The sequence below is a fragment of the Simochromis diagramma genome, unplaced genomic scaffold, assembly GCF_900408965.1.
Source record: "Simochromis diagramma unplaced genomic scaffold, fSimDia1.1 OVJJ01000344.1, whole genome shotgun sequence".
NCBI classification, from domain to species: domain Eukaryota; kingdom Metazoa; phylum Chordata; class Actinopteri; order Cichliformes; family Cichlidae; genus Simochromis; species Simochromis diagramma.
The window spans coordinates 9,001,597-9,018,539 of NW_024387375.1; the positions used below are offsets into that span (position 1 = coordinate 9,001,597).

At 39.9% G+C, this 16,943-nt stretch overlaps 1 protein-coding gene across 3 annotated transcripts in view; it reads left to right on the forward strand.

The window, feature by feature from the left end:
* The first annotated feature begins 14,598 nt into the window (after positions 1-14,598).
* The window catches only part of zgc:172282 (leucine-rich repeat and fibronectin type III domain-containing protein 1-like protein), a 189,007-nt gene continuing 186,662 nt past the window's right edge, over positions 14,599-16,943 (forward strand). For 2 of the 3 annotated variants that reach the window (XM_040008619.1, XM_040008618.1), the window contains exon 1: positions 14,599-15,945. The gene's annotated coding sequence lies outside the window, so the exon portion shown is untranslated. The remainder of the gene's footprint in view (positions 15,946-16,943) is intronic. The other variant, XM_040008620.1, reaches the window with a different exon arrangement.

Sequence of the window (16,943 nt, forward strand, 5' to 3'; positions counted from 1 at the left end):
TGACGTTCTGCACCACCGAAGCATAACAGTGTAGTTAGCCTGCTTGGCATGAAACAGAATGCCTCAGCACAGAACACAACAGAGCACAGCAGGGCTGAGCGCTTTGTGGAGCAGAGGGGGCATCTCACGTACTTGACATGTTGTGAGTTCAAGTCCAGAGCATAACCTATTGCTTTACATTGCTACCACTCTCTTACACACACACACCTGTTTTGTTTTCGGTTCTTGCACGAAATTATCCAGACAGCTGCAGCATATGCAAGAGGACATGCACTATAAAACCTACAAATATCTTAACAGCTATAGGAGGGATTTTTCTTGAAACTGCATACAGTCCCTGCAGCATAAAGCCACCTGACAGTAACGACTGACTTTTCATCTACTTGATTTAGCATTTGGTGTTGAAGAGGAAGCAATTCAGCAGTTTTTGGGTGTCTTGAAATTTCTGCCTTGATAAACTAATGAGGAACTGAAATCATTTCATCCCTTAACTGACCATATAGTGCTGTGTTTAGCAAATGTTAACGTCTTAACTAAGACGATAACCCTTTCTGTTCTTTATCAGCATTTTTGCACGCTGATGCTAGCATTTAGCACAAAGTAATCCTAAATGCACCCTCACAGAGCAGTTAACACAGCGCTGACTCGGAGTATTAAGTGAGTATTAAAACAGGTGTTAATAATTAATAAAGTTTCTGCTCATTTGATCAGGGTCTCAGTGAACCTGGAGACTACCGTAACATGTACAAGGTCAGCTTGTGGTAGTCTGTTGTAAGGCTAAGTCTAATAAAGGGCATTACTATGCATGGGGAGAGTTTTGGTCTTGCTTAAAAGGCTTGCCTTTGGTGGGAGAAACAGAACACCTGGGGAAACCCACATTTAACCCTTTTTCATTTCTTTCTTTCTCCATCTTCTCTGAAATATTGTGCTTTCATCTGGCATGCTAAGGTGTAACATGCAGCGTTTTCTCTCTTAATCTAGTCAAGCACACCTACTGTATATCCTATGCTATATCTTGCTGTTCTTTGCTTTGCTATGGTTTTTCATTCTCTGCTGTGCTGAAATGTCATCTAAATGTAATTTTTCTTTGCTGTTCCATACTAGGCTGGTCTGCTAGGCTGTGCCACGCCATTGTCTTCTGGAGTCCTGATGATGGTAGCATTGCTGCAGTGCTCAGCTCAGCACGCTTGGGTGATTGTAACTATAAAATTATTTAATGAGCAGTTTGGAGCCATGCCACAACCATTTCAGAACACTAAAAAGTGTTTAACACCAACTCAGATTTAGTGAACCAGTGACAGTTTTGGAAATGTGCAGTCAGTGACAAAAGGGTTCAGAAGCTGATAATTGCATTTGTTCTGGTAGGGCAGGAGATACACCCAACTTTGACATCTTCCCAACAGAGAATATGTATTAATAGCAATAAATTACTGTCTTCATCTCAAATGCAGGTCTGCGAAGAAACAGAAAAAGGTGGTTGTTGAGAAAAACATTACAATTATATCTTTTTAACTCTGCTTTTAGTACCGGATCTTAAGTATTTACAAGTAAATGTAGTACAATGAGCACCAGAGCTTCCAGTTGTGTATCTTGGCTTGACACCTATCACTACCATTACTGCTCCTTCCAGCTTTCTTCTCATAATAAACACTAGGAAACCACAAAACTACATACCTCATATTTGCATATGTTAGAGTAGGCTAAATTATTTGAAAATGCACTGAGCGCTTTTCTTTCAATGTATATTTAAAAAACAAATCAATATCTTTCCATTGATTTTTTTTCACCAAATGTATTTGAGAAAGACAGCAGAGTGCTGGTGTGCTTTCACTGAATCATCACTTTCTAATTTGGGAAGCAACACATCTGCTGCTAATTAACTAGACTGATTGAATCTGGGTTTTCACAGGCACACGCATGCGTGCTCGGACGGACGCACAAACGCATACACACTGACTAATGATCTTTTCAGAAGGCAAATATTCACTCTGGCTAGTGACTATTACGGTGTCTGTGGTGGTGATTTTATCAAAGGAATGAATACAATATACAACATAAAGGCACAATAATGTACTAAGCCGCAATAATCCACGAGACTGGGGATGAGAAGAGTCACATGGAACCTGAAATCACTGAATGAATCACAGATTACACTTGACCTTCAAGTATTTAACTCAGGGAGCAACACTTCACTGGCACATATTGACTTATTCGTCTTTCTGCTGTTCTTTTTAGGGGTCGCCACAGCAAATCTCTTGCTTCCATCTCAACCTGTCCCTTCTGCATGTCCTCCTTCACTACATCCTAGAATCTTTTGGAGGTGTTTCTCCAGCCTGGCAGTTCGACATCCTTTGTACAATATATATCCACTATCCCTGCACATGTCCAACCATCTCACCCCTGTTTCTCCAGCTTTGTCTCCATAAATGTCCCCCCAATATACTCATTTCTAATTCTTAACCATCTTGTCTAAAAACGCTAAAACCCCGTTCCCATCCATACTCATATGTTTTTGTCTCTGTGTGACATTAAAGATTTTGGTATTCAACCTTTCTCTTCCAAAGACTTGCTGTTTACTTAATGCATTTAATAAAACTTTCAATTTTAGGGATTTTGAGTCACTGCCATCTTTATCTCTGTTTGGGGTATGCTCATGTCCATGTTAAATATTTTTCTTATCTGACACACACACACACACACACACACACACACACACACACACACACACACACACACACACACACACACACTTACTCAGTTTATTTACCTGCTGAGTGTCTAATCTTGGCACAAACATTCTGGAAAGAACATCTTCATCAACACTTTATGTATTTGTCTGAGTGCTTTGTTAAAGCACTCAGACAAATAAAGTGTTGATGAACCCCATATACATACAATTTTACATTGTAAATGCATAACAATTACCTGCAAATGCAGGCACACGTTAGTGTTCTGCATACTTACTTGTGCATTTACAAGGATCATGTTAATATCATCAAATATGTAGTGAACTGGAACGGATGCAGAAATAATGCTTCAGGTGAGTTAAATATAAGTTTTAGAATTTACTATGTTTTCTCGTTACCCAGTAGGACCAGGGCAATTAAAGATCTTTATAGGTCCTATTATCACTGTAATTCTCTGTTCTTTGACTTTTTCCTACTTTAAACTAAATTTCTAGAGTTCAAATTTCTGTCTTTTACATGGCTGGAAACACAGATAAACAGACAGTTGCCAAGAAAACAAGTCTTTAAAAACACCTAGATGTACCAAGATCCAAGAAAGGCAGGGACCCAAGAGGGGAATCTAGACCACAAAGAGACCACCACCACTTATCAAGTTACAGAGATGATTCCCTGGGCTTGACTGTGAGATCCTAAAAATCTGTATCAGGAATAATCTTCTGCCACTCTTCAAGTGTGGAAAGAATATATCTACATGAAGCACATAACACACATCCCAAAAAGTTGATTCTGTTCATCTGGATGTAGCATTTAAGTATACTTATTGCCTGCTGAAAACACTACATCCAGATGAACAGAATCAACTTTTTGGCATTTTCTTATTTGGATGATTGAGCATAACGCATACAGTTTTCAAACCACTAGAAGACACTGTTGGCCTATCTCATGCAATAGAGCTAAAACCAAACAAAATCAGTAAATATTTCATATCAGAATTTTAAATACACTGCTTGATTCAAATCTTGACAACAGATCATTTAGAAACCTCATTATCTTTATTAGTTTTGAAGGTGTCAAAACCACATCTCAGCCCTTTGTGTTTTTCTCAGAACGAGTTTGAAACAAGGACTTTCACTCAAGAGGTAAGTAAAACCGAACTTTTATATTGAGTAACACGATGTTTTAAATAAAGCTTTATGCAAATAGGTCAATAATGCTGTGGCTGCCGTCAGGGTGGAGAGGACTGTTTGGGTTCATTTATGAAGCCTGTATTAATGGTTTCCTTAGAATTTACAAAAATGCATTTGAACAATCCACCAGACTTTCAGAACAATTTTTGTTGGACAGACAAGACCAAAGACGAATGACCGTGAAGTCCTCTGTGTATCAAAGTATTCAAGAGTCAAATGTGAGGACGTCTGTCTGAAAGCTAAAGTTTGTTTGAAAGTGGATCATGCAGATCCAAAGCACATCAGCAAATCTACAACAGAATGACAAAGTGTACTAGTAGCCCAGCCAAAGTCCACACCTCAGCCCCATTGGGCTGCAATGGCGGCACCTGAAACTTAAATGCACTAAGGCAAAAGTGTAAAGAATGATGGGCCCAAATTCCTGCACAATGATGTGTGAGATTATTAATATCATACAGAACGCAATAACTTCAAGTTATTGCTGCTAAAGTCAGTTTTATAAGCTTTTGAATGGTGGGCTATACTTTGTTTTTCACAGACTACATAATGATGTGAAAACTATCTCTTTCAGTGTGGAGACCCTGTCCCGTCAAAGTAAACAGCTCCTTTTCAAGATCACAGTAATAAGACCCTGTGTGATGTTCCGTTTACTGGCATTTTCTGATGAAAGCCACGCTCCAAACATCCTGCACAGCAGACTTTCCCCATGGTTACACATGCAACCACTGCAGGGACATGCATATTCAACCCAGAAAGAAAGTGCTACTGCCACATTATTTATAAATGTGATTTCTTTATTTTATTATTTACAAGAGCAGTCTGTTCTAATTACATTGTTTTTAATTTGTTTTTCTGACTAGTGAGTAAAAGTGTGCTGTCTTTTACATCGTGCATGATTGATTACAGCCATTCTTTCTTTTATTTTTCAGTGAGCGCTAGTCTCATTACACATCTTGTTTCCTTTTTGCATGACATGCTCAAACCATATACTCAGAATAAGACAACAACCTGGAAGCTAATAAAGCAATTTCTGTTCTTACCTTCATCTTGTGACCATAGCAAAGTGCTGCTGGTCAGTGACTGTGGTGATTTTAATCTAGTGGACTAAGAGTCCCAGCTTCATTCACCAGTGGGTTGGATATGAGAAAATATGGGTTTGGATCATCTCCAAATTTGAAGTTGTCCTGATTTAAGAGAAGCAAAAAATAGAGCAAATTCTAAAGAAGGAACTCTTTACAGGTTCAGGACATAGAGGGTAACGGAATAAGATTACAAATACATAGAGAACTGCAGATCTTCCTCAAACATGTGCCAGATGTTTCACTTACATGCAGTGTTAAGTGTTCATAATATTTATGCATCATAATTCAGATCTGAAACACAATGAGAACCTGCAAGTCTTTATATTCATCCTCATGCATTCCACTGATCTCCCTGCTAAAAGTATTTCAGAAGACTATGGTAACATACCTGAAGTTGGCAAACTTTCTAACATCCTTAAGCCAGCATGTCGAGTACAACCACTGCTTAGTGTGCAGCAGAACCCATGTGAAATAAAGAAAAATAATGTAGAAATAAATATTGTTAGAGTATAGTAGTAGCTACACATTTGTCATGTTTTTATGTACATCTACCTCGCACCAGGAAATCTAAAGGTGTTCAAAATGATGTCACACTTTACACAACTCATCACAGGCCCTTTCATTCAGTCAGTTGTATTTAACCTTAGCAACCAGTTACAGTTCAATCATGCACATGGGTGTAATCAGTGAGCTCCAGTACCTATGAAGCACCACGACCATGACTGCCACAAAATTAAATTGTAGCTGCTTTTATTTTTGCTTTTCTCCATTTCATTTTTTGGGGGGTCTTTTTTCTTTCATGGTTTATTTTCAGTGTGTTTTGGTATTTATTTACTATACACATGATATACACTTTTAGAGCACGTTCCTGAAGAGCAGCTCAATCAGACTAATACATTTATACATAAATTGTATTTTAGTGAGATGGAACTGCTGCATAACTTCTGAATTTTACTTTAACCTCATTTCAAAAAACTACAAATACTAAAGACAACATGTAAAATGTTGTAACAAATAAATTTTGTTCTTTATGAAATCATAATTGCTCTAAATTAAATTCATTTTTGCTTTTTTATTTTAATAGGTCATCTGATTGCAGCCTGTACATTAACAAAATCTGCTGGAGCTCACAATAGAAATAATTATGATGCCCCACCTGCTGAATCCACTTTAACCCCTGACTGTACTCATTTCCCTGTTTAGAGGTAAAGAGACCCTCTATTACAGGGGTGTCAAACTCAAATACACAGTGGGCCAAAATTCAAAACTGGAACAAAGTCGTGGGCTAACGTTAATATTTATTGAAATATATTTATTCCTCCAGATATAAGAATGAATCTTTTCTTATGGACTCAAACACGTTTTGCTGAAAAACTGAATATGGAACAAGCAAAGCTTAATACTAAACAATATATATATTAGCTGTATAATACCAGTAGGCCAGCTCTAATAATAATTTGGTATGGCTTCGCGGGCCAAATGTAATTAGGCTGCGGGCCAAATTTGGCCCGCGGGCCAGATTTTGACACCTATGCTCTATTATGTAGGCAACAGAAAACAGAACTTTTTTAAAAATTTCCTTCCTTTTCTCTATTCATGTTCTACTTAACTGAGTCAAGCTGAGTAAATTTACTAGAATTAAATTGTGGATTAAAACAAAGTTTGTATTGCCATCTACTAATATTATTTTATTATAACATTAATGTAGCAGGTTCAGCTAGCTTTGCACAAAAATAGCTGGTACAAACGTTCTCCAAAGAGTTGCTTTTTACTTTCTAACTTTGAGTATTTTTTTCACTTTTATTTGAGTAATGAAGTTGAATCAGTACTTCAATTTTTACTGGAGTTTAACACTAGTATGTGTACTTATGCGTAAGTACAGAATGTCTGTACTATCGCCACTGCATATTTCTCTAAATCCCTTTGTCCTTAATTTGCTGATCTACTCAAGTCAAGTCCAACTTACAACAAGCTATTTACAAAACACCCCTCTCATCTTTCTCTTAAAAACAAAAAATACCAAAAAGCAATACAGCTTTTAAGTGTCAAGTCATATTCAGAATTTAAGTAAACATTTCCAGTGTAACACATATGTTACTATGTTAAACACACCCCTCTTTCTCTCTTCTCCTGTCTCTGCTTCATCACTCTGTCTTCTTTCACATATAATGAATGGCCATGTTATGGTAGTGTCAGGGTCTCTATCCCTCTCTCCGTCTGCACTCTCTCCATCAGTACATCAGGCCATGACCTGGCAGTCTCTCTCTCTCTACCTACCTAGCTATCTGTCGATCTATCTATGATGCTCAGTATGGCTCTGTCCTTATTCTTCTCTCTCTCTTTCTGTGGCCACTGGTCTGTTTCTGTCTGACGGTCATGGTGGGGTGGATGTGTCAGGAGAGGCATTCGTGCTGGCTCCATTAAACTGCAACCTTGCTAGTCTGAAGGACAGCACTATAACATCTCTTTCTCCCCATCCCCTTTCTCTAATTCTCTGGAAATAAACAGGCTGCTTAAGAAATTATTTTATTCTCCTGATTTTACACTAGAGATTTTTTTTTAAAGTTTCCCTTTCTACTAAAATGCAATTACTTAATATCTTTATCACTATACAATAAGTTAAATAACTACCCACATCACAATTAATTGGAATTTCTTTTTTAAATAACTCATACAGCAATAAGGTGAGCAGGGCACAGTTGCCATAGCAACATGCTCTGATCATGTTAAAAGCATAGCCTTAAGCATTGATAGGGAAAGCATGTTTTTTGCAAATTGCAATGCCCTCCCCCCTGTGGTCAAATGATGCTTTTTTTGTTTGTTCGTTTGTTTGTTTTTGGCAATGCCACAAAGGTACCATCGTCTCCTCTATGTGTTTCTGTTTCTGTTCTTCTCTGTCCCTGTGTGCACCATGAGCATGGTACCTCCTTCAGATCCTTCACTGAAGACAACTGGTACATCTGCTTATCATTATGGTATTGGCAGTGTGTCCGCACTGGTGCTTCAGCCAGTCACCTCTCCTTCAGCTATGAGGTATCAGACACTTTAATGTGTTAGTTTCTTATAAATCTATTCAAGTAACTGTCAATGTAACTGTCTCTTTCTGTGCTTTAAGGCAACTCTTTTGCTCATCAGCCCGCTTACAAGCTCTATGTAACCTTCAACCCGCTTGTCCACTTTCTGCCAGTCGCTGGCACGCCTCACTGCTCCCTCACTCCATTATCACCTGTTTCACTTCCCTTCAGCCAGTCCGGACAGGACACTCAAAAACTGCCAAACTTTCAGTTTGTCCTGCCTTTTTTGTGTTTTGCTTCTGAGTTCCAACCTATTGAAGCCTAAAAGAGTGCAATTCATTGCACTAAGTTGGACTCTCCATACATGAAACAGATGCTAAGGTAAGGTTTCTATTTTCCATTTTTATTTATTTTTGTCATTATAGCAAATAGCAAATGCTTTTCAAAATCAAAAGAACATTTTGAGCTCTGAAGATAATATGTGGCAGGTTTGGTGAAACATTCTTATTGTTCATAAATTGATAAAAACAAACAAAACAAAATCAAATATAAACATATCTGGTTCTTTGACCAAAGAAAACCAATTATGCAACATTTTCTTAAAGGGTTTAAAGTTCAAAACCTTCACCCATTAACAGTCCTCAATCTAAAATCAGTGTTCCACATAAAGTTCATAGGACTGCCATGAGGTCTAATGGCAGAAGAAGAAAGATTGAAGTAAATGTATAAGCAAAGTTAGATCTACTTTAAACACTTTCCTGCATTGGCACCAAAGCCCACAAGTGACGTGATGAAGCTAAGGGCCACAGAAGTAAAGTCCACACAGTAAAAGATTGCCCACCATCTGAACAAAGCACTTGCTTTTCCATAGAGACAAGTGACCAGCTAGTCACCCAAAAAGACGCTGCATTGAAATAAACTTCTGAGTTTTTTTATCAGCATATTTCTCCTCTTTTGACATAAGCTGGATATCTCCCTGGATCACAAAAACAGTTTCTTTTCCATTGGAGAACAGTTCAATGTAATGTTGACAAAGTCAGATGGAGAGGCCAACATTCTAAAGTCTGGACTCAAAAGTCTGGAAGGCACAACTAAAAAGAGGCCAAAGTGTAAAGAATTTCAAACTGCATAGACTCAGTTTCTTTTTTCTTTACAGCATATGATTTAAGCAATACATTTTCTCCTGCCACCCAGAATGGCACTGAGCTGAAGCTTTTTCCAGTTCCTCTGAGGCATGTGTTTCTTTAATTTGCAGGTTTGAGGTGAAGAAGTTCCCCTTTGTGGTGCCAGTTGTCTGTCTCTTTGGGACAGATCCTTTCTTCCAATTTCATTATACCTTAATTTACCAGTGTGACACTGCTGGATAAAGGCCTGCATGAACTGGTTTCTCAGCACAGTGTATTTCAGTTTCTTTACATATCTACCATGGGTTAGTTGTATGTTCAGAATGAGGACACATATTTTGCAAAAAACAAATCTCATCCCAATGTTTGAGCTTACCTGCAGTCTGTGAAAATTGACTATTTTAGGGATACAAAGAAGTGACATATTGAACTTTAGCACTGAGAAATTTATTACTCTTTAAGTGCCACTAAACTCCTGTTTTTATATTTGTCTATCATTGGTTTGAATTTATGGAGTAACCCCAATTTCAAGTCCATTCATTATTTTTATTTTCATTATTATAGTATATTCAAAAAACATATCTTGATATTATAGCATGTACTTCACAAGTCAGTGAACAGCAATATTCATGCCTAGTCATTGCTGTGAAACAGACTTGTAGGTAACTTGCTGGTCAGCGCTGAACAGAGAGACCATAGGAAAGAGACAGGATGTTGATTGATGCTTGATCATTGTACAGGGACCTACAGAGTTAAGGGGATTAAAAAATGTGTGACTACCCAGCGGACATGGCAGTAAGGCTAAATCCAAATTTAGTCTGTTACTGTATGATTATTGGAAAGTACCACGAGGCTCCTCTCAGATAAGCTGTTTCTAAAAGCAGGCCATAGCAAAAGACATGGCTGGGAGACCAGTCAGACACCTGGGAGACAAGTCTCACTCCCAGGTTGACACACAGTGACTCTTGTCAGTATCTCTTTGCCGTCAGTTTCTAGCATGGAGGGTTGTTGAACAGAATTCAGTGGAAATCGCTTAAAGTCTAAACAGATGCTATGGCATCTATTTATCCATAGCTAAGTGTTCTCAGCTGGTGCCATTAATGTCTCCAAACACTTGTACAAAATGAAGAAGTTTTTCTTCTGATGTCTTGTAAATAGTGCAACAGGCTATATTTTAACCTAAATCAGTCAAGCAGTTTATGCCACCCACTCCACCTCCACTTTCATAATGTTAAGTTGAAATTTTCCAGACTCTCCTATTTCAGATTTCATTGTGTATATCAAAAACTGATGCAGGGGGAGTAAATAGAGGTAAAGGGTGCTGTTCAAGTACCAGTATGGGAAGAGCTGGGGGTAATGACATATGCACCGTACACCAATAATAACGTACAAAGGAGTCGCATACCCTGTTGTTATCTTCTTTGCTACCCCAGATCTATTTAGCTCACACTAACTTTCTTTATTTCCACACTTCTTCCTTTCCCTACTGCCACTAAATCCAAATGCACTTGTGTCCTTTTGAACCCATCTCATACTTGTGCCTCGTTTCTAAATTTGGTGACTAAGGATGGAGGAAAAAAAGTGCTTACCATGCTGAGCATCGAATTTTACATAAACACACACACATGTGCTTGATATATTGTCGACTACTTCGGGATGTTGATCCACAAAGAGTAAAAACACACTGTACAGTATGTGTGTGTGTTTGCAAGTGCATGCACATCAGTATGCGTCTAAGAGAGGACAGAGCAAGAGAAATACAAGGATAAGTGTGTGTGTAAGAGAGCAGAAGAGTTGGAGTGAGAGAGATCAGACCGTGTTGAGTAGAGCTTTTGGCTTTTCTCTATGAGGATAAAGCTTGTTCCGGCCTTGTGCAGCTGAGTCCCGCTGCAGCACTGTCCGTGGTGCTGAATTGGTTGGAGGCTTTTCCGTCTCTCTTTATCTCCTTCCCTCCCTTCCTCGTTCCTCTATTACACTGTCTCTACTTCTTCTTGTGTTTATCTCAACTCTATCTCAGTTTCACAGGCTTTACTGTTGTGAAACACAGCAAGTTGCCACAGTGGTGTAAAAACACAGTAAAAATTTCCCACAAAGCAGCAAGGGATAGTATAACTATGTAAAACATTGATTTAAAATAATGTGGTAGCATTTAAAAATAAATAAATAAATAAATAAAAGTTAAAATTAGCAATCAATAATCATACTATAAGTAGTAATTGTGGGCCTCTTTGTCACAACACATAGGCTAAACATAAACTTAGCAAACTCAAAACATTTGTCATTTTTGTTTTAGTACATTAAGCCTTGGTGAATGCTCAATAAACCAGGCAAGAAAATTCCAGAAAGTTGATTTGTTGAAAGTTGATTCTGTTCATTCTAATGATTCCTGCTTCCAGATGAATAAGGTCAACTTTCTGAGATTTAGTAAATGAACTTTTGCACCTCTGCCCATAAAAAGCAAAAACCTCACCTGGTTCGGCTTTGGGCGATCTCCCCCTCAGGCTTGTCTCTCGGCGCACTTCTGAACTTTTAGCAGATCTGCTGCTATTTTCAGATAGCACCCTGCCTGCACTCTCTTCTCCATTTACCTTCTGCACTGTTCATTGCTTTGGATGGTTGACCTCAGGTATTTAAACTCGTCCACCTTCACTACCTCTGCTCCCTGCATCTTCACATGTCCCCTTTTCAGTCACACACCTGTATTCGGTCTTGCTTCTTTTGACTTTCATTCCTCATCTCTCCAGTGCATTCCTCCACCTTTCCAGACTCTCTTCCACCTTCTTTTACTACAGATCACAATGCCCGTGCAAACATCATAGTTCACGGATATACCTGCCCAATCTTATCTTTCAACCTGTCCATCACCACTGCAAACAAAAAGGGGCTCAGAGCTAATCCCTGATGTAATCCCACCCTCACCTTTAATCCATCTGTTGCTACTAAGGACACCTCGACACTGTCTTGCTGTCCTCATATATGTCATCACATACTTATACTCATACAGTACCACAGTTAAACTTTGTCCTGTATCTCAAAGTAAAATTCAAGTTGGTGGGTTGTTTTGATAAAGTGGAGGAGATCCTGTTTTATTGGAGATACACACATGGAAGTTATCAGAACAGGACTTCCAGGGGGGTAATCTCAAATTAGCAAAGGTGCGCAAGGAGATTACTTTGAAGAGGAGATTGGCTACATTTAAATCGGGTATGCCTTTTTATGCTGTGAGCTTTTCATGCTTTTTATAGTTGGAGCTGCAAAACCTTTTTCATATCATAAAACATGCCTACCTCAATTTCCCAGAGATGCTTGGTGTTAAATGACTGGTTTTGTCCATACAGCCACATCCCCAAAGCTATGTCGCTTTACAATAATGTTAAAAAAGAGAAAAGACTAAAAATTGAACTTGTTAAATTGGTTTATCCTCAGTTTTGCTCAGCTAACAAAACTGTGCACTGTAGATATGTTTAATTTGTGGCAACAGAGCAGGAGAGAGTGTAACTCTTGGAATGTTTCTTCATATTTTTGAGAAAAACAAGTGTAATGATTAGAATTAGAGGAAGTAAACATCTGTGATTTTTATATTCAAACTGCGTTGGAAATAAAAGTTAATTATGCATTTTCTTGAGAGAAGTCTGGCCATGGCTTGCCCTCCAGTTCTTTGTTCTTTGAGTCTGAATTTTTCCAACAATTTTCTTCCTTAGGGTTTGTTAGTCACACTCCTCTGGTGGCTTGCCATCATGTAGGCCTACTCTCTATTTAAGGATGAACATGTTGCCAGAGTTTGCGTCAGGATTGTGTTACTCTCTCCATATTTGTCCTTTCCTTTGTTAAAATCTGGTCCGTGCAGATGCTTTTGTAACAGTTTGGTTTGACTCAATGAGCGTCTACAACCAGCTGCTTTGACATTTCGGGGCTTTGTGCAGTCGTGACAACTAAAGGTTATTTTAGTCTAACTTTGTGAAAAATTTGATAAAATAATTGGAGGTTTGTTATTGGAGGACACTGACCAAGTGATGCCCTGCATGTGCAATCCTTGTGGCTTTTCTGAAGGCAGCGACGATTCACAGAATTCTACAATGAGCACTCCTCTGTCTCTTGTATCTCTTTCACCCTCTGCCCACTCTTTCTTTCTTTCGTTCTTTCTCGCTTTTTGTTCACTCTCACTCAGCATCACGGCTCGATCTGTATGTGAAAAGTTGTTCGGTTTACTAGTTTATTCACCAGTATTTATACAACTCACTAATGCAACTTGACAGGATCCTTTAGGTCAGTGATAATTCTTCATTTGAGGATTCCAAAATTTGCTAATGCTGTTTAAACCCTGGGGACACCCGGTCTAATTAAAACATTGCTAAAGAAAGAAGCATCTGGAAAAAAAGAGTCTCTAACCAGTAGCCAAAGCAATACTGCTGTAGGCTTATTAAATTCTCATCACATTTTGCTTTTAAATGCCACCAGGAGTTACTTTTACTACTGTATATAGTTCCCTTATATACACTTACAAAGCCTCTACACCTCCCCTTTTACTTCCTTTTAGCCAATCTCTCTCAAAAATGCACATATTTATTTGATTTTATAACACTAGCCTTTAGCTTATATTGCTCAGTACTTCAGCAGAGGTTAAAGATGAAACAAACTGTTAAGAGTTTTCATTTTTCCTGACCCCTGTCTGATCTCTGCCCATTCTCTAAATCTGTTTATTTCTGCCTTCCTCTGTTATTCTCTTTATCTCTTTATTGTCCCCTGTCCTCTCGGCCCCACCACCACTAGCAGCCGCAACCTTGAACTGTTTGGTGTACTGCCAACAACGCACCATATAATTTATCCCTCTTGCTAATCAGATAATTGTAGAACACTCACATTTTATAATCTATGAAATCCTGCAGAATCTGGAAAGTGAGCACACTAATCTGCCGCTGCGCTTGCTGTTTCAGCCATCTCTAATGGTAACATTCATCACCACAGCTCTTAATCCGCAGTATCCGGGACACCTAACGGAAAGACTTTGATGAATGTGATATTTAATTTTATTAACATAACCCGTTTAATATTATTTATGTTTCATAATTCAGTGTCTGCTCCTCTCTTCCTCCTAGTGGTAATTACAAGTATTTATCAGGCATAAAGCCTTTGACATCACATATGATGAAAGTAAAGCCAGTCATTCCCATCACATGGAGGTTCCTGACTAAAGACAAGAGCTGTGCATCTCATCTCTCTTGCCTCCACTGGCAACCTAGAGCAGCTGCACCTGAGCTATGCTTAGGGTCAAACAGCTTCGATATGCAGATATAAGTGAGCAGTGTTTGTGCATATGTACTGGCTTGAACCAAGACTACTGGCAGTGATTTTTATTGTCAACAGTAGTGCATTCCAGAACATGAGCAGATAGCCTACCTTTAATAACAACTGATAAAATGTAAGCTTTTTCCTGCTTTGCAGCTGTAACTGCATTCACGTGGTCCTCTTCAAGTCCCTGCTCCACACTTTGAGAACCTATTGACAGTGTGGCTGTCTACTGTGTGTCCTGACAGACCCTAAACTTCAGCTACTGCAGGCTGAGGTCCAGGCGATGGCATCACCCACCGTCGTCATAAGGCATCCATCTGTTATCACCAGCTTGTAATCCCGGAGCAGCGACTTGTCAGTAGACAGAGCAGGACACAGATACGGAGGGAAGGAGACAGACAGGAGCGGGGCTGGTGGGCGTATCGCCTCCCGGGAAAAACCGCCGCACAGTGTGAAAGTAACTGCAGGAGGGAGTGCTCATCGTAGCGGATCAGAGCGGGTTTTTAAAATGAGCTAAAGGACGTTAAATGTGGGGTTTTCCTTCGCTGTGAAATTTGTTTCTCCTTCCATCTGAAGCTCGCCTCATTCTTTGACCTATAACGCCTCGTCCACCATCCTCCGGCTGCCCGCGGTGTGGTCCTGTGTTTTTCCTCACAGACAACAACGCCGAGAGCAGAGAGAGGTCAAGACAAAGTCACTTGTGTAGAGGAAAAAGGGGAGCAGCGGTTTCACTGAGCTATGTGATTTTATAGTTTCTGTTTTTTGGGGGTGGAGAGAAGAGTTACAAATTCGTGCACCTATTTTGTTTATTTATTTATTTTTACCTGTGGAAGACCTTGGGACGGATAATACCTACCCACCATTACCCTGACAGGATTTTTGTTTCAGGCGTCTACAGATGAAACACGAAGAGCTGCGAAGGAGTAAGATTGGACCTTAGGACAGCAGAGGCAGCTGCTGAATGGGGAAGCGGAGATCACCCATAGGGGAGACCGGCAAATGAGTCCAGCGTGGTTTCCTTTACTACACATCGCTTTTCCTCCACTCTTTAGACACGGGAACCCAGCGATACTAACCTCCAGCGTTTGTGTATTTTCCTTCAAATGACCGATTAACGGAGTCTAAACAGAAACAGGGGGGAGCTCGTATGGAGTCCAAATGAGCGCTCAACGCAGCGGTGCGCCGGTTTAACGGCGTTTCCCCCCTCTCTCTTACAGTCCTGTCCCAGCGGATCACTAGCGGACAGTGGATAGCTGTAGGTTATAGACTGCGACCGGCCTTGCACCCGTAAAGGGCTTTTGATGCAAACTCAACGGGAACTAAATTGAAACGCTTGGCTTGCCCCGTCTCCCCTCCAGCAGCCCCGCAGAGCGGTTAGCCTTGCGCGGTGTCAGACAACAACCTAAAAAAGTGGATATATTTTCTTATTGGGCTTGAAAATTATTCCTATCAGAAAGGGGATTATTTAGTATTTTCTTTCGAGTTCTTCACCTGGCTTGAAAAGGGAGCAAATAACCAGAGGAGACATAGCCTCAACAACAGGAGGAGAGGCAGACGCGCAGGTATGATAGTGTCTATCTACTTTTCCCCTCTGTCCGATTATCGCACCATTTTCTCTCCCCGTTCCCTCAACCACCTTCCCCCGTCTGCATGTTCTCCTTTCTTTTTTTTTTTTTTTTTTTAAATGCCGCATCGCTTTTTAGAGGTTGGTTTGTAATTTTAGAAGAGCCGAATTGAGTACATAGACAGAGAGACAGAAGAGATGGCAGATGGGAAGATAATGGCGCTGGTGGGTTTTTTTCTCCCCTACGATTCAGAGATGGTGATATCCTCTCTCCAGATTAAACACAGGAGGAAAAGAGAGACGGTGAGACGAGAAGGGATGATGTTGCTGAGGGATAAAGTGTGAAGTAACATGTGTCAAACAGATAAGGAGATATGTTAAGAGACCGTGGCAGGACATGGGGTAAAAAGAGAAGTCTGAGAGTTTAAAGAGGGAAAGGGTGACTTGGTTGTGAAAGAAAGGCAGAACTGAATAACCGAACCGTTGTGGAGACGAGAACAAACAGGGAGAGAAGTGAGACAGGAGGGGCTTAAAGGGATCTGATAGGGGAAGAGGGCAGAAGAGAGGGTGCTGAGGTGGAATACAGAGAAGGAGCAGGAAGAGGAGATGGGCTCTGTGATAGGGGAGGGGGAGAAGGCAGGGCATAATGGCCAGAGAGAGGGTTCTGCTGGAAAGGTGAGTAGAGAGAATATAAGGGGAAGGGTGAAAGTAATGGAATCAAATAGAATGAGGGGGGAGTTGGTGAGGTGAGGAGGGGTTAGCTTACTGGTGCAGGTGGGGAGAAGGATCAAGACGCTGTGCAAGAGGAGTGAGGAAAGATAGAGCTCAAGAAAGCTCTAAAAATATGGAGGCCAAGTGTAGAACACTCCGTCAATCTATGCTGGAGACACTATGTGGTATTATCCAATGGATTGCTGCGCAACTGCCATCGCTGCACCATGGAGACAGAAAGATATAAAGACAGGAGGAGAAACCATTAAAAAAAAGGCAGGAAGG